At 48.0% G+C, this 26,491-nt stretch overlaps 1 protein-coding gene and 1 pseudogene across 1 annotated transcript in view; both read left to right on the top strand.

Annotated features, from left to right (window-relative positions):
* Positions 1-370: 370 nt before the first annotated feature.
* On the top strand, positions 371-545 carry LOC148145923 (U2 spliceosomal RNA; annotated as a pseudogene).
* An 11,565-nt stretch (positions 546-12,110) lies between these two features.
* Positions 12,111-26,491, top strand: part of LOC148145924 (uncharacterized) — a 69,934-nt gene continuing 55,553 nt past the window's right edge. Inside the window, exon 1 of the mRNA XM_087999749.1 lies at positions 12,111-12,741. The gene's annotated coding sequence lies outside the window, so the exon portion shown is untranslated. The remainder of the gene's footprint in view (positions 12,742-26,491) is intronic.

Here is a 26,491-nt window from a genome sequence, read left to right on the forward strand (position 1 = left end):
GTAAATGACCCCAGTGAGGGCCTGGATAGCTACCTCAGCCCAGCGAAGGTCCAGCAGTTCGTGCACACCATGGGGATGCAGACAGCTACCCCAGAGACAGGACAGTCAAATGGACAATGGTAACCCCATAAACTGGGGGTTAAAGAAGTTTTTCCTTTGCTCTCATATAACAGGGCACCCACTCAGTAGGTGGGTTCCGCTGAAGCCACAGCTAAATAATAAGAGACTGGATGGTTAATGAAGGGAACTGTAAATAGGATAACTGTAAATTTGAGTAATTCAATCTGTTCTTTACGACATGGAATGTATATATTTATGAACGATATGACAAATTGTACAAGTACCAAAGATTTATTTATATGAATAAAGTATATTTTGAAATAAAAAAAAAATCTGTTCTTATCAGTTTAATATCTGATACGTCCCTTATCTGGGGACCATATATTAAATTGATTTTTGGAGCAGGGAGATGGAATAGGGGCTTGCTCCGTCCACTCCACGCATCGACCTGGTATTGCAGTACCTCCGGGAACGGTGCACCCCTCATCTATAAATCTAAAAACAGCTTCATGTTTATAACTCAGGCTTTCGGTGCTTTGTGTCTGCTGGATGGGTTTGAGTACCAAGTGCTTCATTTCTCACACCTCACATCCAACCGGGCGTGAGTCGATTCAAACTCGTCTGTTCTAAGGTGGCTGCTCAGCTCCCGCTCCCTATCCTTCTCTCGCCATCTCTGTCTCTTGCGCACCTTGACACTTGCTCTCAATGTCATCCCCTCGGACCCCTGCTGCGTGCTGCACCTTCCCGCCAACGCCGGGCCCCGATCACACCACATGGTGTCAGAATTTGGGAGTCGCAGCAACCGTAGCTGCCCACCAGCTTTTCATACTCGCGAGCGACATTTCAGAAAAACAAGAGAAGGTCAACTGTGCTACGTTGCTGCATGCTGCTGGGGATGAAGCTATCTCGGGGTTCAGTCGTTTTGATTTTGATGACTTGAAAGAGAGATTTCGAGAACACTGTGAGCTAGGACAAAAATCATCGGGACGTATTTAAGGCACATGCTTTTCATCAGACTGCAAGGGCAGGCGGAATCGATAGGTACGTATGTGACTGACCGGAAAAACGAGGCAAAGGACTGTGAGTTTCAGCCATTTTCCGATTCACGGAGCCGCGACAGAATCGTGTGTGCTATCACGAATGACTGAGTCAGAGGCAGGTTACTCAGAGAGTCAATTCTCACTGGGAAAAGCAAAGAGACAGCACTAACTCGACAACAGCACGTGAGAAAACGTAGAACAAACAAACCAATGTTTGCTGACCGGAACTGGCCTGGAAAGATAATAAGGCAGGTAGGAGCACTGCAGATTATCCGGCACCTGGGCTGTGTACGCAGGGACTGGCACAACACTCCCTTGCCTTCTTTTGCACTTAGAATGCTGCCAGTTCTGGCTGAGGCAGCAAAGTCAGTCTCACACAAGCAGCGTGTGCCAGCTGTCTGTGACAACAAATTCCAAAGACTCACAACCCTCTGAGAGAAGACGTTTCTCCTGATCTCACTCTTAAATTGGTGCCTCTTTATTCTGTTCAGTTCTAGACACTCCCATGAGGGAAAATGTCCTCTCAGCATTTACCCTGTCGAGCCACGTAAGAATCCAATATGTTTCAATAAGATTGTGTCTCATTCATTTAAACTCAGGATCTACACTCATCTGGAGGTAGGGTTTACCGGGCTCAGTTTTACTGAAAAGCTGACCTCCGGCTAGTTCAGCAAATAGGTCGTTGAGCAAAGGGAAAGGAAACCACCTAGCACACACCAGCAGGTGAACTGTTGCAGCATGATATTGCGGCTCCGGCACTCAATCCCTCTACGAATGAAACCTAACAGCCTTCTTAACAGCACTATCCACTTGGGTGGCAACTTTCAGGGATCTATGTACATGGGACTCCAAGATCCCTCTGCACATCCACACTACCAAGAATCTTTCCATCGACCCAGTACTCTGCCTTCCTGTTATTCTTCCCAAAGTGCATCACCTCACATTTAGCTGCATTGAACTCCATTTGCCACCTCTCAGCCCAATTCTGCAGTTTATCCAAGTCCCCCTGCAACCTGTAACATTCTTCCACACTGACCACCACTCCACCGACTTTAGCGTCGTCTGCAAATTTACTAATCCATCCACCTATGTTATGCCTGCATCTAAGTCATTTATAAAAATGACAAACAGCAGTGGTCCCAAAACAGACCCTTGTGGCACACCACTAGTAACCGGACTCCAGGCTGAATATTTTCCATCAACCACCACCCGCTGCCTTCTTTCAGAAAGCCAGTTTCTAAGCCAAGCTGCTAAATCACCCTCAGTTCCATGCCTCTGCATTTTCTCCAACAGCCTACCACGTGGAACCTTATCAAAGGCTCCCGGCGTCCTGCTTCTCTATCCCATTGAAAACAATAGCGTGCTTCTTTAGAATTCTTGATCAGTCACTCTCAGAATCTTGACAAGTGATTGCCTTCGGCCCAGTTGAGTTTGATTCTGTCCAACCACATTCTTGCCCATAAAGCTCTAAGATTTCCTTTGTTGACGCGCAGGCTGTGTCTTCAGACTGACCGTATAACTGAACGTTCCCACCGTGAAAGCACCTGTGTGTGTTCCTCGCTCAGTTTCTGAAGGTTGCAGCGCAACGTGACTCAGCCGTATCAATGAAACCGGTGTCCACCTCCATTCTTACCGGTTTGCCGTTCAGTAAGGGAGCGACCGGGGCGTCGGCAGCTATCGCCAGTATCTGTAACAACAACACCTCATTGGTTTGTGCGCCTGGGCTTTTGTCTTCTTGCCCTTTTTGTACCATTTAGGATTTCTTCCTGTACTTTCGCTGCAGGTTATTGGTACTTTCTCCCCCGAGCGCACCCACTTAATATATTCTTTTTTAATGCTGCAGTTTCTGCACACAGCTTCTTTCCAGCAGCAATTTGCTGCTGCCTGACATGTGTTTCCACAGCAGTGGCAGTTTTGTGTCTGCGTTGGTGCTTGTCCCTGGGCCACCATTTTGTGAACTCTCAGCCACCATTTTGTGAGGTGTTGACCTTCCTTGGCTGCGAGTTCCATCACGGTTGCCATTCCCAGCACTTTCATTTAAGTGTAGTCACCTTTGCGTCAGTAATCTCTTCTGGATCGCTTCACATCCTACGGCAGGCTGCTACAAAAGGTAGAGTCTCGTGGGATCTGAGGTGAGTCGGCTAGCTGGATACAAAACCGACTCGGGGCGCATTTTTCGGAAAGGAGATCAGTAACTAGTGGCGTCCCGCAGGGCTCAGTGCTAGGACCTTTGTTGTTTGTGACGTGTAAATAAATGATCTGTACAAAGAGCTGTACAAAACTCCAGTTAGGCTACAATTGGGATATCGCGCGCAATGCTGTTCGGCACACTACCAGAAGGACGTGGATGCTTTGGAGAGGGTGCAGAGAAGGTTTACCAGCACGTTGCCTGCCCTGGAGCGCTTCTGCTGTGAGGAGAGATTGAATAAACTTGGATTGTCGTCACTGCAAAGACGGAAGCTGAGGGGCGACCTGATAGTGGTCGACAGCATACTGAGAGGCATCGAAAGGGTGGGGTGGCGAGTCAGTGGGTACAGGTTCACGGTGAGAGGGGGAAAGTGAGAAGGGAAAAGTGCGGGGAAAGGTTTTCACACAGAGGATGGTGGGTGCCTGGAACGCGTTGCCAGTCGAAGCGCTGGAAGCAGGCACATTAGGAACGTGGGTTGGTACATTAGGAACTTGCAGCGTGGGTTGGTACCTGGGACTTCGATGTTGTGGCTATTACGGAGACATGGGTAGAACAGGGACAGGATTGGCTGTTGCAGGTTCCAGGGTTTAAATGTTTTAGTAGGGTCAGAGGTGGGGGTAAAAGAGGGGGAGGTGTGGCATTGCTTGTCAAAGATAGTATTACAGCTGTGGAAAGGACGATGGATGAAGACTCGCCGTCTGAGGTAGTTTGGGCTGAGGTTAGGAATAGGAAAGGTGAGCTCACCCTGTTAGTAATTTTTTACAGGCCTCCTAATAGTCCTAGAAACGTAGAAGAAAGGATTGCGAGGATGATTCAAGAGAAGAGTGAAAGTAATAGGGTGGTTGTTATGGGGGACTTTAACTTTCCTGATATTGATTGGGAAAGCTATAGCTCAAGTTCGTTAGATGGGTCAGTGTTTGTCCAATGTGTGCAGGAGGGTTTCCTGACACAATATGTAGATAGGCCAACAAGAGGTGAGGCCATACTGGATTTGGTTCTGGGTAACGAACCAGGCCAGGTGTTAGAATTAGAGGTAGGTGAGCACTTTGGGGACAGTGACCACAATTCGGTGACTTTTACTCTCGCGATGGAGAGGGATAAGTGTGCACTACAGGGCAAGAGTTATAGCTGGGGTCAGGGAAATTATGATGCGGTGAGGCATGACTTAGGATGTGTGGCTTGGAAAAGTAAGCTTCAAGACAAGGGCGTAACTGATATGTGGAGCTTGTTCAAGGAGCAACTATTGAGTGTCCTTGATAAGTATGTACCCGTCAGGCAGGGAGGAAAGGGTCGTGTGAGGGAGCCGTGGTTTAATAAGGAATTGGAATCCCTTGTTAAATGGAAGAGGGCGGCCTATGTAAAGATGAGGCGTGAAGGTTCAATTGGGGCGATTGAGAGTTATACGGTAGCCAGGAAGGACCTGAAGAGAGAGCTAAGAGCAGCAAGGAGGGGACATGAAAGGGCCTTAGTTGGTAGGATTAGGGAAAACCCTAAGGCTTTCTATAGGTATGTCAGGAATAAAAGAATGACTAGGGTAGGAATAGGTCCAGTCAAGGATAGTAGTGGGAAGTTGCGTGTGGAGGCTGAAGAGATTGGGGAGACATTGAATGAATACTTTTCGTCAGTATTCAATCAGGAACAGGACATTGTTGTCAATGTGAGTACTGAGTCACAATTAAGTAGAATGGATGGCTTTGAGGTATGTAGAGAAGAGGTGTTGGAAATTCTGGAAAGGGTGAAAATAGATAAGTCTCCTGGGCCTGATGGCATTTATCCTAGGATTCTCCGGGAAGCAAGGGAGGAGATTGCAGAACCATTGGCCTTGATTTTTATGTCCTCGTTGTCTACAGGAGTAGTGCCAGAAGATTGGAGGCTAGCAAATGTGGTTCCCTTGTTCAAGAAGGGGAGTAGGGATAACCCTAGTAACTATTGGCTGGTGAGTCTCACTTCTGTTGTGGGCAAAATCTTAGAGAGAATTCTAAGGGATAGGATTTATGAACATCTGGATAGGAATAATGTGATCAAGGATAGTCAGCATGGTTTTGTGAAGGGCAGGTCGTGCCTCACAAACCTTATTGAATTCTTTGAGAAGGTGACTAAGGAGGTGAACGAGGGGAAAGCGGTAGATGTGGTGTATATGGATTTTAGTAAGGCGTTTGATAAGGTTCCTCATGGTGGACTACTGCAAAAAACACGGAGGTATGGCATTGAGGGTGAGTTGCAGGTTTGGATTAGGAGTTGGCTGGCTGGAAGAAGACAGAGGGTAGTAGTTGATGGCAAAGGTTCATCTTGGAGTGCCGTCACTAGCGGTGTTCCGCAAGGATCTGTTTTGGGACCATTGCTGTTTGTCATTTTTATAAATGACCTGGAGGAGGGGTTAGAAGGTTGGGTGAGCAAGTTTGCGGATGATACGAAAGTCGGAGGAGTTGTAGACAGTGAGGAAGGATGTGGCAGGTTACAGCGGGATATAGATAAGCTGCAGAACTGGGCAGAAAGGTGGCAAATGGCGTTCAATGTAGCTAAGTGTGAGGTGATTCACTTTGGTAAGAGTAATAAAAAGATGGGGTACTGGGCTAATGGACGGATACTTGGTAGTGTGGATGAGCAGAGGGATCTTGGTGTCCATGTACACAGATCTTTGAAAGTTGCCACCCAGGTAAATAGTGCGGTGAAGAAGGCATATGGCGTACTGGCTTTTATTGGTAGAGGAATTGAGTTCCGGAGTACTGAGGTCATGTTGCAGTTGTATAAGACTCTGGTGCGTCCGCATCTGGAGTATTGTGTGCAGTTTTGGTCGCCATACTATAGGAAGGATGTGGAGGCACTGGAACGGGTGCAGAGGAGGTTTACCAGGATGTTGCCTGGTATGGTAGAAAGATCATATGAGGAAAGGCTGAGGCACTTGGGGTTGTTTTCATTGGAGAAAAGAAGGTTTAGGGGTGACTTGATAGAGGTGTACAAGATGATTAGGGGTTTAGATAGGGTCGACAGTGAGAATCTTTTTCCAAGGGGGCATAGCTTTAAATTAAGGGGGGGTAGGTATAGGACAGATGTTAGGGGTAGGTTCTTTACTCAGCGAGTCGTGAGTTCATGGAATGCCCTGCCAGTAGCAGTGGTGGACTCTCCCTCATTATGGGCATTTAAGCAGGCATTGGATAGGCATATGGAGGATAGTGGGCTAGTGTAGGTTAGGTGGGCTTGGATCGGCGCAACATCGAGGGCCGAAGGGCCTGTACTGCGCTGTATTCTTCTATGTTCTATGTTTAAGGCTCACCTTGTTAGACACGTGAACGGGAGGCGGAACGGCGGGACTGAAACCACGTCTGGGCAACAAGTAGCACGTCCAAACAAGGAGTAGGAATCGGCACAGGCTCGCTGGGCCCTGTGTTATCGACCCGACGTGCCAAAGTCTCCGGCCACGTGTATAACTTTGGTGAATTTCTGCAAATACCTTGTAGACGGGGCTGTGACAGGGACCTTATTGGGGTGTCGACGATAATGAGGGCCACGGCGGGCATTTTTGCTGAGTTTGCAGATGGCACAAAGATAGCGAGAGGGACAGGTAGTTTTGAGGAAACGGGCAGGCTGCAGAAGGGCGTGGAGATGAAGGGCGAGTGGGGAAAGAAGTGACCAAGTGTGCGGTTTTGCACTTTGGTAGCAAGAACAATCGGGTAGACGATTTTCTGAACGAGGGAAAGGCTTTGCAAATCTGAAGCGCTGAGGGTCTTGGGAGTCTTAGTTCCAGGTTGTTTCATGATTAACATGCAGGTTCATCCGATGGTTCGGAAGGCAAATGCAGTGTCGGCATTCATTTCAAGCGGGCGAGAAAAAAGGAGCAGAGACGTGCTGCTGAGGCTGCATCAGACTCTGGTCTGACCACAGGTGGAATATCGGGAGCAGTTTTGTGCCCTGTACCAAAGGAAGGGATGCGCTGGTGTTGGAGGGAGTCTAGAGAAGGTTTACAAGCGTGTTCCCCCTGGGGCTGAAGGGTTTGTCACACGAGGTCTCTGGGTCTATACCCGATGGTGTTTCGAAAGGTAAGGCGGGATCTGACTGAACCTTACAGGCTACTGGGAGGCCTGGTCAGAGTGGATGTGAAGAAGATTAGATTAGATTACATTACATTACAGTGTGGAAACAGGCCCTTCGACCCAACAAGTCCACACCGACCCGCCGAAGCGCAACCCACCCATACCCCTACATTTGCCCCTTACCTAACACTACGGGCAATTTAGCATGGCCAATTCACCTGACCTGCACATCTTTGGACTGTGGGAGGAAACCGGAGCACCCGGAGGAAACCCACGCAGGCACGGGGAGAACGTGCAAACTCCACACAGTCAGTCGCCTGAGGCGGGAATTGAACCCGATGATCCCACTAGTAGGCGAGACGAGGACCTGGAAGTACAGCCTCAGGGTGAAGGGTCGTCCCTTCAGGCTGAGATGAGGTTGCATTTAAGACAGAGATAGAGAGGTTCTTGATTATAAGGGGATCAAGGGTTGTGGGGAGAGGGCAGGAGAATCGGGGTTGAGAAACCTGTGAGCCACGACCGAATGGCGGAGCGTGGGCCGAATGGCCCGATTCTGCTCCTACGTCTTATGGGCCGTCAGACCTTCCGTGGTCTTGCGGTCATGACAGAAAGCAGTTGTTTCCCAGAGGGTGGCGGCGGTCTGGAATGCACTGCTTGGGAGGGTAGCGAGGCGGGGAACCTCAAAACCTTGAAAAACTACTTGGATGAGCAAGTAGTTAGGGTTAGGGTTAGGGTTAGGGTTAGGGTTAGGGTTAGGGTTAGTCCCACCTGCCAGCACCCAGCCCATGTCCCTCCAAACCCTTCCTATTCATATACCCATCCAAGTGCCTCTTAAATGTTGCAATTGTACCAGCCTCCACCACTTCCTCTGGCAGCTCATTCCATACACGTACCACCCTCTGTGTGAAAAAGTTGCCCCTCAGGTCTCTTTTATAGCTTTCCCCTCTCACCTTAAACCTATGCCCTCTAGTTCTGGACTCCAGTAACATTACCACCAGCTCCTCATACTGAGGCTTTGGTTTGAGGTCTATGAGGTGGGTCAGACCAGGGTACCATTTACCAGTTTGACTGCATTGTCTGGGTGGGGATGGCTATACCGTGAGAGGGAAGTTAAAAAGTCAGTGGACAATGGAGAGAGGGAGGTCGATGTTTTGGGTGTGAGTATGAGATGTGACAATGTGTTGAACAAGTTGGATTGCCTGTTTGGAATCAGTCATTAGACTCCGAGGTCTCCAGTATTTGACATAAGATTCTGGAAAAGCTGAAAGATAACAGCAGGTAGGTCGTTGTGAGGATAAAGTGGAAGCTTTGATTGTAAAAGTGATTTCCCAGTGTAGTCTGACACTGACAGGACAAGGGAAGCTGTTCCCCCGAGCACTCCATCTTTCCCCAGGACAGGTGAAGGCAGGATGAATGAAGATACTCCTCAGGCTACGTTGGTGTGTGGATTAGATCAATATACAAAGAGAAAAATAACAAGGGGGGAAGATTGGGTTGTGGGGCCTAAAGAAGAGCTAGGATAGATTTTTTGGGTCCAATGGCGTCTCCGTTAACCTGTGCTATGATTTTCTGTGAGTGAGGGATGAGCTGGAGCAGGGATGGGGGGGAAGGGAAATGGAGAAGGGGATGGAGGTATGGGAGGGAAAGGAAACCAGAGAGAGAGAGTGTCCAGGGTGTTCTTCCCGATTCAGGACTGTTCTCCTCCTGGACTGAGACTAAAGGAAGTGGGAGAGGTAGCAGCCAATGGGGTGTGGACATCAGTCTCCCTGAGACTCACAGCTCAACTTGGAGACAGATTTGGAATCAGTGGTTGCAACGCTGCCGGAGTAATCTGTGTCACTGATTGTCTAATGTCTCACAGAGTGAATTCCATCATGCTGGCTCTTTCCCAGTCAGACAGTGAGCATCTCCCTGGGAGACAGCACTTTGCATCAGCTCTACTGTCTACAACCTCCACCTCATTATAACTCCACCGGCCATGTCAGACTCACACTGAGTGCCAGGCCCCTGTGTCTCTGACCTACATTAGCTCTCAGTCTAACAGTGTTTTTGCTTCTAAAGTTTTTCACACTTCTTTTGTAATCCTTTTCCAGTCTTGACTCCCCTTTCTCTAGGGAGTGTATGGGGCATGGGCTAAGGACATGGGAAAAGGTGCCTCAGGATCCAAAGTTGTTGAACCTCAATATTGAGTCCAGAAGGCTGTAGAGTTAACAGGTAGATAATGAGGTGCTGTTCTTCCTGCTTCTGCTGAGTCTCGTTAGAGCATTGCAGCAAACCCGAGACAGAGAAGCTGGCCAGGGATCAGGGTGGGGTGATAACGTGGCAGGTAACTGGAAGCTCAGGGACTATTTTGCAGACAGAATGTCGGTGCTCTGTGAAGTGGTCACCCAGTGTACGCTCTGTTTCCCCAATGTAGAGACGACCACATTGTGAGCAGCAGATGCAGTAGACTAGATTGTGGGAAGTGCAGGTGAAGTGCCGCTTCACCTGGAAGGTGTGTTTGGGGCCTTGGTTACTGATGGGGGAGGAAATGAACAGGCAGGTGTTATATCTTCGGCGGTTGCAGGGGAAGGTCCCATGAGGCTGGGGCTGGGGGATGGCGTTGAGAGTGAAGGGGGAGTGGACCTGGATGTGATGGAAGGAATGGTTCCTGAGGAAGGCTGACAGGGGAGGGGAGGGAATGTGTGTCTGGGAGTGGCATCCCACTGGAGGATGGTCCAGGTTCCTTTGGGAGTCAGTGGGTTTGTTGTGGATCACCTTATTACCGGATGTAGTGGCCCGGTGGTGCCTTCACTAGACTATTAATCCAGAAAGTCAGCTAATGTTCTGGGGACATGCGGTCTAGTCCTGCCACGGCAGATAGTGGAATTTTTAAAAAACTCTAGAATTAAGGGTCTAAGTGCAGATACCATTGTAGATTGTCAGCTTAAACCCATCCGGTTCACTAGTGTCATTTAGATAAGAGATCTGCCATCCTTACCTGGTCTGGCCCACATTGACTCCAGACCCACAGCAATGTGGGTGATCTTCAGTGGCCAATAAATGCTGACCTATCATCCTTATCCCATAAATGAATAAATAAGTCAATGGCCAGCCCTAATGGAAACGGAGATGTCAAGGAGGAGAAGGGAGGAGTCAGAGGTGGACCAGGTGAAGGTGAGAACGGGTGGAAATTAGAAGTTAAATTGATAAACATTTCCAATTCTGGACATGGGTAGGAAGCAGTGCCAATAATATCATCGATATACCAAAGAAAGAGTTGTGGGAGGGGGCTGGAAGAGGACTGGAACAAGGAATGTTCCATGGACCCCACAAAGAGACAGGTATAACCAGGACCCATGCTGGTACCCATGGCCACGCCTTTGAGAGGAGGGAAAATGGAAAAGAGAATTTGTTGAGGGTGAGGATGAGCGCGGCCAAGTGGAGGAGGGTGGGAGGGATGGGGCCTTTGTTCCAGGGTGAAGCAGACAACCCTGAGACTATCCTGATGGAGTTTGGGTGTGTCACGGGATTCCATTCCTTGATAAAGAGGGGGCTGGATCCTGAAAACTGGAAATTCTGAAAGTGAAGTGTAAGAGGAATAGAGTTGGATGATGAGAGTGGGCTCAGAGAGCCATATGCCCTACTCCTCACCTATATTCAATGTTTTTAAGAGAGGGGGGGACTGAGGAAAGAGAAATTGAAGCTAAAAGGGTGAGAGAGACTGAGAAACAGAGAGGGAGGGAGGAGGGAGACTGAGAAACGGAGAGGGAGGGGGGAGGGAGACTGAGAAACGGAGAGGGAGGGAGGAGGGAGACTGAGAAACGGAGAGGGAGGGAGGAGGGAGACTGAGAAACGGAGAGGGAGGGGGGAGGGAGACTGAGAAACGGAGAGGGAGGGGGGAGGGAGACTGAGAAACGGAGAGGGAGGGGGAGGGAGACTGAGAAACGGAGAGGGAGGGGGAGGGAGACTGAGAAATGGAGAGGAAGGGAGGAGGGAGACTGAGAAACGGAGAGGGAGGGAGGAGGGAGACTGAGAAACGGAGAGGGAGGGAGGAGGGAGACTGAGAAACGGAGAGGGAGGGAGGAGGGAGACTGAGAAACGGAGAGGGAGGGGGAGGGAGACTGAGAAATGGAGAGGAAGGGAGGAGGGAGACTGAGAAACGGAGAGGGAGGGAGGAAGGAGACTGAGAAATGGAGAGGGAGGGGGGAGGGAGACTGAGAAACGGAGAGGGAGGGGGGAGGGAGACTGAGAAACGGAGAGGGAGGGAGGAGGGAGACTGAGAAACGGAGAGGGAGGGGGGAGGGAGACTGAGAAACGGAGAGGGAGGGAGGAGGGAGACTGAGAAACGGAGAGGGAGGGAGGAGGGAGACTGAGAAATGGAGAGGAAGAAAGAGTGAGGGAGAAAGTCTGAAAATCAGAGAGACAGAGACTGAGAAAGAGAGATGGAGAGAGTGAGGGGAAGACTGAGAAACAGAGAGAGGGAGAGACAGAAAGAGAGGGAGAGAGAGAGACAGTCAGAGGCTAATGGTGGTTTCGGGGGATGGGGATTTGGGTGGCAGTTGGGGGCAGGTTTCTGGCCCTTGTTACTTTCCCAGGGGCTGTAGCCCATGCCCTGGGTAGGGAGAAGCCAGTGATTGGCTGAAGACAGATTTTGGGTGAGGGGCATTGAAGAGCTGGTGTCAGACAGAGAGAACAGGAACAGATTCTCAGGCTGAGCTGATTGTGATAAATGATCAGAAACAAGTGAATGACCCCCAGTTCAGTGCCTGGTGTGAGAGGGAAGCAGCAACAGAGTTTAGCTCAGACACAGAGAGAGGGACAGAGAAAGAGAGACAAAGAAAGAGAGAGAGAGACAGAGAGAGAGAGACAGAGAGAGAGACAGGGACAGAGAGTGAGAGACAGACAGAGAGAGAGACAGAGAGAGGGAGTGAGACAGAGAGGGGGAGACAGAGAGAGAGACAGGGACAGAGAGTGAGAGACAGACAGAGAGAGAGACAGAGAGAGGGAGTGAGACAGAGAGAGAGACAGACAGAGTGAGATACAGAGAGAGTGAAACAGAGGGAGACAGTGAGATAGAGACGGGGGTGACAGAGAGAGGGAGACAGAGAGTTAGACAGAGAGATAATGAGACACAGGGTGAAAGAGAGAGAGTGAGACAGAGAGAGACAGACAGACAGGGCGACAGAGAAAGAGTGAGAAAGAAAAATAGGGAGAGACAGAAATAGTCGGAGAGAAATAGAGAGAGGGAGATAGAAAGAGGGAGAGAGAGACATAGAGAAAAGGTCAGAAAGAGAGAGCAAGGGAGAATAAAAATAGAGGCGGGAGAAAACGGACAGAGAGAAAGGCAGAGAAAAGAGACAAAAAGAGAGAGAAAAGAGACTGAGAGAGAGAAGAGGTGCTGAGGCAGGACTGAAATAAAGTGGCTGGCACAGATAACAGGGTGAGTAATAAAGGAGGGGGAATGAGGGAGGGAGGGAGGGTGAGTGTGAGGGAGGGGGAATGAGGGAGGAGGAGTGAGGGAGGGTGAGTGTGAGGGGGAAATGAGGGAGGGAGGGAGAGTGAGGGAGGGTGTGTGAGGGAGGGGGAATGAGGGAGGGAGGAGGAGTGAGGGAGGGTGAGTGTGAGGGGGAAATGAGGGAGGGAGGGAGAGTGAGGGAGGGTGAGTGTGAGGGAGGGGGAATGAGGGAGGGAGGGGGAGTGAGGGAGGGTGAGTGTGAGGGAGGGGGAATGAGGGAGGGTGGGGGAGTGAGGGAGGGTGAGTGTGACGGAGGGGGAATGAGGAAGGGAGGAGGAGTGAGGAAGGGTGAGTGTGAGGGGGAAATGAGGGAGGGAGAGTGAGGGAGGGCGAGAGTGAGGGAGGGGGAATGAGGGAGGGAGGGGGAGTGTGGGGGGGAATTAGGGAGGGTGATTGCGAGGGAGGGGGAATGAGAGAGGGAGGAGGAGTGAGGGAGAGTGAGTGTGAGGGGGAATGAGGGAGGGAGGGGGAGTGAGGGAGGGTGAGTGTGAGGGAAGGGGAATGAGGGAGGAGAGGGAGTGAGGGAGGGTGAGTGTGGGGGAGTGAGGGAGGGTGAGTGTGGGGAGAATGAGGGAGGGTGAGTGTAAGGGAAGGGGAATGAAGGAGGGAGGGGGAGTGAAGGAGGGTGAGTGTGAGGGAAGGGGAATGAGGGAGGAGGGGGAGTGAGGGAGGGTGAGTGTGGGGGGAATGAGGGAGGGGGAATGAGGGAGGGAGGAGGAGTGAGGGAGGGTGAGTGTGAGGGAACGGGAATGAGGGAGGAGGGGGAGTGAGGGAGGGTGAGTGTGAGGGAAGGGGAATGAGGGAGGGAGGGAGAGTGAGGGAGGGTGAGTGTAAGGGAGGGGGAATGAGGGAGGGAGGGGGAGTGAGGGAGAGTAAGGGAGGGGTAGTGAGGGAGGGAGGGGGAGTGTGGGAGGGGGATTGTGAGGTAGGGGGAGTGAGGGAGGGAGGGAGGGAGGAGTGAGGGAGGATGAGTGTGAGGGAGGGGGAGTGAGGGAGGGTGTGAGTGTGAGAGAGGGAGGGAGAGGGAGGGGGAGTGTGAGGGAGGGACGGGGAGTGGGGGAGTGAGGGAGTGTGTGAGGGAAAATCCCAGTTGGGGAGAGAAAGAGTGAGGGAGTATCTAACCTCATGCTGGCCCTGTCCTGTGAGTGTTTGATGGGGGACAGAGGGTGGTGGTGGAGGGTTGTTTTTCAGACTGGAGGTCTGTGACCAGTGGAGTGCCACAAGGATCAGTGCTGGGCCCTCTACTTTTTGTCATTTACATAAATGATTTGGATGCGAGCATAAGAGGTACAGTTAGTAAGTTTGCAGATGACACCAAAATTGGAGGTGTAGAAGAAGGTTACGTTGGATTACAACAGGATCTTGATCAGATAAGCCAGTGGGCTGAGGAGTGAGAGATGGAGTTTAATTTAAATGGGAGGTGCTGCATTTTGGGAAAGCAAATCCTAGCAGGACGTATACACTTAATGGTAAGGTCCTAGGGAGTGTTGCTGAACAAAGAGACGTTGGAGTGCAGGTTCATAGCTCCTTGAAAGTGGAGTCGCAGGTAGATAGGATAGTGAAGAAGGCGTTTGGAATGCTTTCGTTTATTGGTCAGAGTATTGAGTACAGGAGTTGGGAGGTCATGTTGCGGCTATACAGGACATTGGTTAGGCCACTGTTGGAATATTTTGTGCAATTCTGGTCTCCTTCCTATCAGAAAGATGTTGTGAAACTTGAAAGGGTTCAGAAAAGATTTACAAGGATGTTGCCAGGGTTGTAGGATCTGAGCTACAGGGAGAGGTTGAACAGGATGGGGCTGTTTTCCCTGGACCATCAGAGGCTGAGAGGTGACCTTATAGAGGTTTACAAAATTATGAGGGGCACGGATAGGATAAATAGACAAAGTCTTTTCCCTGGGGTCAGGGAGTCCAGACCTAGAGGGCATAGGTTTAGGGTGAGAGGAAAAGATATAAAAGAGACCTAAGGGGCAACTTTTTCACAAAGAGGATGGTACGTGTATGGAATGAGCTGCCAGAGGAAGTGGTGGAGGCTGGTACAATTGCAACATTTAAGAGGCATTTGGTTGGGTATATGAATAGGAAGGGTTTGGAGGGACATGGGCTGGGTGCTGGCAGGTGGGACTAGATTGGGTTGGGATATCTGGTCGGCATGGATCGAAGGGTCTGTTTCCGTGCTGTACAACTCTATGACTCTGAGTTTAGAAGGATGGAGGGGTGGAGGGGGAAAAGCTGATTGAAAATTACAGAATACTGACAGGCCTGGATAGAGTGGACATGGAGAAGATGTTTCCACCAGTCGGAAAGACTGGGATCCGCAGGCACAGCCTCAGTGTGAAGGAACTGAGATGATGAGGAATTTCTTCAGCCAGAGGGTGGTGACTCTGAAACTCCTTGCTGCAGAGGCTAAGTCACTGTGTGTATTTAAGACAGGTGGCAGCTCAGTGGTTAGCACTGCTGCCTCACAGCGTCAGGGACTTGGGTTTGCACATTGTCCCTGTGTCTGCGTGGGTTTCTCCCATGATCCAAAGATGTGCAGGCCATGGGAAATTATCTATAGTGACTAGATTAGATTAGATTAGGTCCCCTACAGTGTGGAAACAGGCCCTTCAGCCCAACAAGTCCACACTGACACTCCGCAGAGTAATCCATCCAGACCCATTTCCTTCTGACCAGCATACCTAACACTGTGGGCAATTTAGAATGGTCAATTCACCTATCCTGCACATTTTTGGACTGTGGGAGGAAACCGGAGGAAACCCACGCAGACACGGGGAGAATGTGCAGGATAGGTGAATTGACCATTCTAAATTGCCCACAGTGTTAGGTATGCTGGTCAGAAGGAAATGGGTCTGGATGGATTACTCCACACAGACAGTCTGCCCGAGGCTGGAATCAAACCTGGGACCCTGGTGCAGTGAGGCAGCAGTGCTAACCACTGAGCCACTGTTCCATCCGTAGTGCTGAGGGATATGTAGGTTAGGTGCATTAGTCAAGGGTAAATGTACAGTAATTGGAATGGGTGTGGGTGGCTTACTCTTCAGAGTGTTAGTGTGGACCTGTTGGGCCGAAGGGCCTGTTTCTACACTGTAGGGTTTCGATGAAGTATATAGAGCGGTTGTTGATGAGTAAGGGGATAAAGGGTTACAGGGAGAAGGCAGGAGAATGGAAATGAGAAACCTATCAGCCATAATCGAATAGCAGAGGAGACTCGATGGGCCGAATGGTCTAACTCTGCTCCTTTATTTGATGATTGTATGGAGAGTGAGTGTAAGGGAGATGAGTTTGTTTATTGCACATGTCTCTGATTTCCTGTTTAATGCCATTCCCAAGGTCACCCCTGCAGCTTGGGGGTCTCTACAATTCCCATTCATGAATTTTGCCCCCTGGTGTGTCTTTACTCTACTCATCCAGAGTCCACATTGTCAGAGTTAATATCCTTCCTCTCTATTATATTAATTTCCTCTTTAACCAGTAAAGGCAATTCCACCAACTTGCCTTTTTGCCTGGTCTTCCTAATTACTGAATACTCCTGATATTCAGCACCCCTTCCTAGTCTCTGAACAGCCATGGCTCCATACTTCCAACCTGTTGTTATTGACTGCTGCGTTTATCTGCCCACTTTATTGTGAGTGCCCCATATATTCGGACACAAAGCCTTGAGTATTGTCTTCTTAATATTTTTAGTCTTGTTCACGTTATTTTGAACTTTGGCTTCAATTCGCTGCTAATCACTTTTCTCATTGTCGTGGTTTTGGGTATGTTCACTGATTTTAATTTGCAGACATTTTTAACCCCTGTCTAGGTGACATCTTCTGTGCTTTGGAGCCTCTTTTGAAGCAATGTTGTACTGTGTCCTCTGGAATTTATTTGGGTCTGTTCCTGCTGCTTTCGGTTGTTTGTAGTAGTGGCTGGTATACTGAGTCTAGGTCAATGTGCTTGTTGATTGAGTCCGTGGTTGAGTGCTATGCTTCTAGGAATTCTCTGGCTATTCTCTTTCTGGCTTGTGCTGTGATTGTTGTGCTGTCCCACTCGAATTTGTGGTCCCTGTAATTTACGTAATTTACAGGATTCCATGCAAAGACTGCACAAAACACAATATAGGGCAAACAGGCAGACAACTAACAGTCCACTTCCATGAACACCAACTAGCCACTAAATGCCATGATCAGATGCTCCTATTGTCATACACACAGATGACAGGGACCACAAATTCGAGTGGGACAGCACAATAATCACAGCACAAGCTAAACAGAGGGCAAGGACGCAGTTATGCTGCAGTTATATAAAACCCTGACGAGGCTCCACGTGGAGTACTGAAAGCATGTCAGGGCATCACACCTTAGGAAGGTTGAATTGGCCTCAGAGGGAGGGAGTACAATGAAGGTTCACAAGAATGATGATTGGATTTTAGAGGTTAGGTTATGCATCAAGGTGATACAAATGAGGCCTGTTTCCTCTGCAATGTAGAAGGCTAATGGGTGGTCTGATCGAAATCCGAGAGATATTGACAGGAAAAGACAGAGTAGATAAACTATTTCCATGGGTTGAGGATTCTAGAACTTGATGGCGTAGTCTGAAAGTTAGTACCAGATTATTCAGGAATGATGTTAGGAAGCAATTCTCCTCATAAAGGATGGGAGAGGTTTGGAACTCTCTTCCACAAATGACAGTTGATGCTGGATCAGTTGTTAATTTAAAATCAGAAATAGATAAATTTGTGTTAAGCAAAGGTTTTAGAACATAGAACATAGAAAAATACAGCGCAGTACAGGCTCTTCGGCCCTCGATGTTGTGCCGATCCAAGCCCACCTAACCTACACTAGCCCACTATCCTCCATATGCCTATCCAATGCCCGCTTAAATGCCCATAATGAGGGAGAGTCCACCACTGCTACTGGCTGGGCATTCCATGAAATCACGACTCGCTGAGTAAAGAACCTACCCCTAACATCTGTCCTATACCTACCCCCCCTTAATTTAAAGCTATGCCCCCTTGTAATAGCTGACTCCATACATGGAAAAAGGTTCACACGGTCAACCCTATCTAAACCCCTAATCATCTTGTACACCTCTATCAAGTCACCCTTAAACCTTCTTTTCTCCAATGAAAACAAACCCAAGTGCCTCAGCCTTTCCTCATACGATCTTTCTACCATACCAGGCAACATCCTGGTAAACCTCCTCTGCACCCGTTCCAGTGCCTCCACATCCTTCCTATAGTATGGCGACCAAAACTGCACACAATACTCCAGATGCGGCGACACCAGAGTCTTATACAACTGCAACATGATCTCAGGGCTCCGGAACTCAATTCCTCTACCAATAAAAGCCAGTACGCCATATGCCTTCTTCACCGCACTATTTACCTGGGTGGCAACTTTCAGAGATCTGTGTACATGGACACCAATATCCCTCTGCTCATCCACACTACCAAGTATCCGACCATTAGCCCAGTACCCCATCTTTTTATTACTCTTACCAAAGTGAATCACCTCACATTTAGCTACATTGAATGCCATTTGCCACCTTTCTGCCCAGTTCTGCAGCTTATCTATATCCTACTGTAACCTGACACATCCTTCCTCACTGTCTACAACTCCACTGACTTTCTTATCATCCGCAAACTTGCTCACCCAACCTTCTAGCCCCTCCTCCAGGTCATTTATAAAAATGACAAACAGCAATGGTCCCAAAACAGATCCTTGCGGAACACCGCTAGTAACTGCACTCCAAGATGAACCTTTGCCATCAACTACTACCCTCTGTCTTCTTCCAGCCAGCCAACTCCTAATCCAAACCTCCAACTCACCCTCAATGCCATACCTCCGTATTTTTTGCAGTAGCCTACCATGGGGAACCTTATCAAACGCCTTACTAAAATCCATATACACCACATCTACCGCTTTCCCCTCGTCCACCTCCTTAGTCACCTTCTCAAAGAATTCAATAAGGTTTGTGAGGCACGACCTGCCCTTCACAAAACCATGCTGACTATCCTTGATCACATTATTCCTGTCCAGATGTTCATAAATCCTATCCCTTAGAATTCTCTCTAAGATTTTGCCCACAACAGAAGTGATACTCAGGGGCCTATAGTTACTAGGGTTATCCCTACTCCCCTTCTTGAACAAGGGAACCACATTTGCTAGCCTCCAATCTTCTGGCACTACTCCTGTAGACAACGAGGACATAAAAATCAAGGCCAATGGCTCTGCAATCTCCTCCCTTGCTTCCCGGAGAATCCTAGGATAAATGCCATCAGGCCCAGGGGACTTATCTATTTTCACCCTTTCCAGAATTTCCAACACCTCTTCTCTACATACCTCAAAGCCATCCATTCTACTTAATTGTGACTCGGTACTCACATCGACAACAATGTCCTGTTCCTGAGTGAATACTGACGAAAAGTATTCATTCAGTGTCTCCCCAATCTCTTCGGCCTCCACACGCAACTTCCCACTACTATCCTTGACTGGACCTATTCCTACCCTAGTCATTCTTTTATTCCTGACATACCTATAGAAAGCCTTTGGGTTTTCCCTAATCCTACCAACTAAGGACTTTTCATGTCCCCTCCTTGCTGCTCTTAGCTCTCTCTTCAGATCCTTCCTGGCTACCTTATAACTCTCAATCGCCCCAATTGAACCTTCACTCCTCATCTTTACATAGGCCGCCCTCTTCCATTTAACAAGGGATTCCAATTCCTTATTAAAGCACGGCTCCCTCACACCTTTCCTCCCTGCCTGACAGGTACATACTTATCAAGGACACGCAATAGTTGCTCCTTGAACAAGCTCCACATATCAGTTACGCCCTTGTCTTGAAGCTTACTTTTCCAAGCCACACATCCTAAGTCATGCCTCACCGCATCATAATTTCCCTGCCCCCAGCTATAACTCTTGCCCTGTAGTGCACACTTATCCCTCTCCATCACTAGAGTAAAAGTCACCGAATTGTGGTCACTGTCCCCAAAGTGCTCCCCTACCTCCAATTCTAATACCTGGCCTGGTTCGTTACCCAGAACCAAATCCAGTATGGCCTCACCTCTTGTTGGCCTATCTACATATTGTGTCAGGAAACCCTCCTGCACACATTGGACAAACACTGACCCATCTAACGAACTCGAGCTATAGCTTTCCCAGTCAATATCAGGAAAGTTAAAGTCCCCCATAACAACCACCCTATTACTTTCACTCTTCTCTTGAATCATCCTCGCAATCCTTTCTTCTACGTTTCTAGGACTATTAGGAGGCCTGTAAAAAATTACTAACAGGGTGAGCTCACCTTTCCTATTCCTAACCTCAGCCCAAACTACCTCAAATGGCGAGTCTTCATCCATCGTCCTTTCCACCGCTGTAATACTATCTTTGACAAGAGATAATGTTCAAAGGCAGGTATGAGGAGTTCGGCCACAGAAGAGCCATGATCTCATTGGATGGTGGAACAGGCTCGAGTGGCTGAATGGCCTACTTCTGTTCCTGTGTCACACATCCCCCAGAACCATTCCCATGCCCCAGGAATCTGAAAACTAGCCCCTAATCCCATCTCTTCAGGCATGTGTTTCTCTGATATATCTTGCTGTTTCCACTCTGACCAGCATGTGGCACTGGTAGTAATCCTGACATCACAGTGGCTCAGTGGTTAGCACTATTACCTCATCAGCGCTAGGGTCCCAGGTTCAATCCCAGCCTCGGGTGACTGTCTGTGTAGAGTGTGCACGTTCTCCCTGTGTCTGTGCGGGTTTCCTCCCACAGTCCAAAGATGTGTAGGTCCGGTGAATTGGCCATGCTGAATTGCCCACAGTGTTAGGTGCATTACTCAGAGGGAAATGGGACTAGGTGGGTTACCCTTTGAAGGGTCTGCGTGGACTGGTTGGGCCAAAGGGCCTGTTTCCATGCGGTAGGGTAGGGGAGGGAATGGAATGGAATCACTATCTCTGAAGTTTCTAAATACTTCCTACTTCTGTATGTTCTGTCATTAGGGTCACATCCCTGTTTTATCTATGTCATTGATACTGATGTGCACCACAACCACTGGCTGTTCACCACCACTGCACACCTCTGGAATGTTCTGTCACCCTTGACCCGAGCACTGGGGAAACACCATACCATCCTGTCTACTCCCTTTACAATTGAATTCCCGATAATTATTGCATTCCACACTTTCTCCTCTGGCCATGTGCAGTGAGCTAACTATAGTGCTGCAAATTCAGCTGCTGTCACTTTCTTCTGATAGACCATTCCCCCAACAGTATCCAAAGTGGTCAATGGCAACAGGAGAGGCCTGCACTTCCTGCCTTGACCAACATCTCTGCCTGGTGGTTACCCCATTCCCTTTCTTATCTTGTTGTGTGTCCACCTCTGTCTGTGCTATCCAGGACTCTCTCAGCAGGAACTACAGCTGCACACACACACTAGTCCCAGGCCCTGGGAAATGTTAGATCCAGAGAAGAACAGTTTCAAGCTCTGCGACTGTGGCTTACTCTTTGGATAAAATACTCAGATTGCCCTGAAAGTCAAATAATATTAATTACGCTAGAGTCCTTTATCTTTGCACCTCTGCATTATTGTCCGTATGATCTATAAATGCCAAATAAAGACCCTATAAACTATAATCAATAAAAATAGTAATAATACTCACCAAATTAGAACTGGGTCACCCAGTCAGCTGTGTCTGATTGCTCTGCATCGCCTTGTCAATCCTGACCTCAGGAACTATGTCACTGGATCAACACTATGTTCTCTCTCTCAGTCTGGTCTCTGCTGCTTCCTGATAAACATGTTCCTGTGTCCGATCCAGTATTTACTGTTTGTACCTTTAGATCTCATTGACTTTGTTTCAGATGCTGTGCACAGTTAGAAAAGAAATTTCAGGTGTTTGATCGATTTGGCTGTTTAATTTCCTTAAAGCCTATTGGCTCTGGGCCTGATTCTGCCTTTTACTCTATAATTAATTTACCTGTTAAATTCCCGATTTGACCCAAATTCCCAGTTCCTCACTCTTTCAGCCTCAATCCAATGAGGTCTCCCTCACTCTGACAGTGTAGCTGTCCCTGACCAGGAGGAAGATACTGAATTATTAGAGGAAGCCAGCATGGAAGGTAAATGGATGGACTTAAAAAGGGTTAGGGAAGTGAGTATTGATCCAATTCCAGACTGAGAATGGGGAGGAGGACATAATGAAGAAATGAGCAAATTTGATGTTGCTGTTTTGAGTGTAGAGGACATGAACAACACCCCAGAAATGATTATAAATCGAGAGGGGGGAGGGAAGGAGACACTTAGTGAAGTGGTGATGGGGCTGGGAGCTGACCAGTCTTGAAGTCTTGGTGCAGGTGGATAACACTATGGTGGCTTGGATAGGGTGGATAGGAAAGCACTCTTTCCATCCTTAGAGGGGACATTAACCAGGGGCTTGGATTTAAGACAAGACGGCAAAAGACAAGAGGGAAGTTGAGTAGAAATATTTTATACACAGAGGACAGTGATAGTCTGCAACTCACTGCCTGAAATGATGGTTGAGTCCAAACTCCCATAAACCTGAGGCAGTATGTAAACATTCACTTGCATTTCCATAGGATCTGGGATGATGGGCCAAGAGCTGGAAAATGAGATGAATATAATCAGATCCTTGTTGTCCTGCATGGACCTGATGGGTTGGATGTTCACCAACTGTGCTGTATGAGCCTGTGAATTACCAAGTGGAACACTGTTAATGGAGTGTACATGAACTTTCGAAAGACATTCAATACAGAGCTGCACAAAACAGACCGATGAAAAATATATAGCTGTCAGAATATAAGGGACGTGATCAAAATTGGCAGAGTGACAGGATGCAGAGAGTAATGGGTATTGGGTATTTGTTAGGCTGGAGGAAGATTTGTTGGAGGGTTTGATTAGATTAGATTAGATTCCGTACAGTGTGAAAACAGGCCCTTCAGCCCAACAAGTCCACACCGACCCTCTGAAGGGCAACCCACCCAGACCCATTCCCCTACATTTGCCCCTTCACCTAACACTACGGGCAATTTAGCATGGCCAATTCACCTAACCTGCACATTTTTGGACTGCGGGAGGAAATCAGAGCACCCAGAGAAAACCCACACAGACACGGGGAGAATGTGCAAACTCCACACAGGCAGTTGCCTGAGGTGGGAATTGAACCTGGGTCCCTGGCACTGTGAGGCAGCAGTGCTCACCACTGTGGCACCGTGCCACCCTTTCCCCAGGTGAGGATGGGGCAGTGGGGGCAGGGGAATGGAACAGAGAACATAGAACATTACAGAGCAGTACAGGCCCTTCGGCCCTCGATGTTGCGCCAACCTGTGAAACCAATTTGAAGCTCATCTAACCTACACTGATCCATTATTATCCATATGTATGTCCAATGCCCGTTTAAATGCCCTTAACCTCGGTGAGTCTACTACTGTTGCAGGTAGGCTGTTCCACATTCCTACTACTCTCTGAGTAAAGAAACTACTGCTGATATCTGTCCTAAATCTATCACCCCTCAATTTAAAGCTATGTCCCCTCGTGTTAGCCTTCACCATCTGAGGAAAAACGCTCTCACTGTTCACCCTATCTAACCCTCTGAGTATCTTATACGTCTCGATTAAGTCACCTCTCAACCTTCTTCTCTCTAATGAAAACAGTCTCAATTCCCTCAGCCTTTCCTCGTAAGACCTTCCCTCCATACAGGCAACATCCGAGTAAATCTCCTCTGCACCCTTTCCAAAGCTTCCACATCCTCCCTATAATGCGGTGACCAGAACTGTACACAATACTCCAGGTGCAGCCTTATCAGAGTCTTGTACAGCTGAAACATGACCTCGTGGCTCCAAAACGCAATCCCCCTACCAATAAACGCCAACACACCATATGCCTTCTTAACAACCCTATCAAACTGGGTCACAACTTTAAGGGATTTACACACCTGGACACTGAGTTCTCTCTGTTCATCGACACTTTCAACATTTTTACCATTAGCCCAGTACTCTGCATTCCTGTTGCTTCTTCCGAAGTGAACCTTCCACATTAAACTCCATTTGCCACCTCTCAGCCCAGCTCTGCAGCTTATTTATGTCCCTCTGTAACCCACAACATCCTTCGGCACTATCCACAATTCTGCCTACCTTTGTGTCATCCACAAATTTACTAACCCATCCTTCTTCACCCACATCCGGATCATTTATAAAAATGGCTAACAGCAGTGGCCCCAAAGCAGATCCTTGTGGTACACCACTGGTAATTGAGCTCCAGGACGAACATTTCCTATCAGCTACCACCCTCTGACTTCTTTCAGCTCGCCAATTTCTGATCCAAACTGTTAAAGCCGCTTCAATCCCGAAACTCCTTATGTTGTGCAATAGCCTACCATGTGGAACCTTATCAAATGCCTTACTGAAGTCCAAATACACCACATCAACGGCTTTACCTCCATCCACCTGTTTTGTCACCTTCTGAAAGAACTCAATAAGGTTAGTGAGGCACGACCTGCCCTTCACAAAACCATGTTGACTATCTCTAATCAAATTATTCCTTTCCAGATGATTATAAATCCTATCATTTACAACCTTTTCCAACATCTTATCCACAACTGAAGTCAGGCTCACTGGCCTATAAATACCAGGGTTGTCCAGGCTCCCCTTCTTGAAGAAGGGAACAACATTGGCTATCCTCCAGTCTTCTGGCACTACTCCAGTCAACAATGATGACAATAAAGATCGAAGCAAAAGGTTCTGCATCTCCTCACTGGCTTCCCAGAGAATCTGAGGATAAATCCCATCCAGGCCAGGGGGGGTCTTATCTGTTTACAGATTTTCCAAAATTGTTAAAACCTCCTCTTTGTTGACCTCAATCCTATCTAATCGAGTAGCCTGTATCTCCGTATTCTCACTAACATTACATTTTTCCATTGTAAATACTGAAAAAAAGCGCTTTCCCTATGTCCTCAGATTCCACAAACAACTTCCCACTACTATTTCTGATGGGCCCTAATCTTAGTCTAGTCACTCGTTTCTTCCTGATATACCTATGGAAAGCCATAGGATTTTCCTTGATCCAATCCTCAAACAACTTCTCATGACCCCTCCTGGTTTTTCTTGGCCCTCTTTCCTGATATTTATTAATGATCTGGATCTTGGTACACAGGAGGCAATTTCAAAGTTTACACTTTGACACAAAGCTTTGAAACATCATGAATGGCAAGACGATTTTGAAGATGTAAATTAGGGGAGTTCTGAGGTATGAAAATAGAGCTGACTAAAGTGCATTGGCAAACTATCTTCAAGGACAGATCAATGGAAATGCAGTAGCAAACATTTAAGGAGATATTGGGAAATACAGTGAATAGGTGGACTCCAGTGAGTACTAAAAGACTGAGTTGACAAGTGCCCAGGGCTTAATGGATTCCACCCCAGGGTCTCAAAAGAAGTGCCCAAGTGAGATGGTCGCTGCATTGTTTTTAATTTTCCAAAATTCTCTGGACTTGAAGAAAGTTCGATTAAATTGGAAGATAATGAATATTAACATCTTTATTCAAAAAGGAGACAGAAAGTAGGAAGCTATAGGTCCATTAGCTCAACATATTCATCAGGAAAATGAGGGAAGCTATTATGAAAGACCTAATAACAGTCACTAAGATCAGTTCAAGCAGGTAGAGTCAACACAGTTTAGTGAAAGGAAAATCATATTTGACCAGCTTATTGGCTTTTGTACTTTGTGCTGAAGATAAAGGAGACCCAGGACATGTTCTGTATTTAGATTTCCAGAAGGCATTTGATAAGATGCTACATCAAAGGTTATTGGGGAAAATAAAATCTCATGCTATTTGGTGGTAACACATTAGAGAGAACAAAGAACAAAAAAAATTTTTTTTTCAAGTTTTGTGAAGGTTTGTAGCTCAGGTTGAGGTTTAGGGTGTAGGTTTGCTCGCTGAGCTGTAGGTTTGATATCCAGACATTTCAGTACCTGGCAAGGTAACATAATCAGTGGCGACCTCCAAGTGAAGCGAAGCTGTTGTCTCCTGCTTTCTATTTATATCTTTCTCCTGGATGGGGTTCCTGGGGTTTGTGGTGATGTCACTTCCTGTTCATTTTCTGAGGGGTTGATAGATGGTATCTAGATCTATGTGTTTGTTTATGGCATTGTGGTGGAGTGCCAGGCCTCTAAGAATTCTCTGGCATGTCTTTGCTTAGCCTGTCCCAGGATAGATGTGTTGTCCCAGTCGAAATGGTGTTTTTTTTCATCCGTGTGTAGGGCTACGAGGGAGAGGGATAGGCTAAGCAAAGACATGCCAGAGAATCCCTAGAGGCCTGGTACTCCAACCACAACGCCATAAACAAACACATAGATCTAGATGCCATCTATCAACCCCTCAGAAAACGAACAGGAAATGACATCACCACAAACCCCAGGAACCCCATCCAGGAGAAAGATATAAATAGAAAGCAGGAGACAACAGCTTCGCTTCACTTGGAGGTCGCCACTGATGATGTTACCTAGCCAGGTAATGAAACGTCTGGATATCAAACCTACAGCTCAGCGAGCAAACCTATACCCTAAACAAAGAAAATTTACAGCCCAGGAACAGGCCCTTCGGCCCTCCAAGCCTGAGCCGATCCAAATGTACTGTCTAAACCTGTCACCCAGTTCCTAAGCATCTGTATCCCTCTG

The sequence above is a fragment of the Chiloscyllium plagiosum genome, unplaced genomic scaffold (assembly GCF_037043375.1).
Source record: "Chiloscyllium plagiosum isolate Xiang-an unplaced genomic scaffold, Cpla_swu_hap1 HiC_scaffold_23, whole genome shotgun sequence".
Lineage (NCBI taxonomy): Eukaryota > Metazoa > Chordata > Chondrichthyes > Orectolobiformes > Hemiscylliidae > Chiloscyllium > Chiloscyllium plagiosum.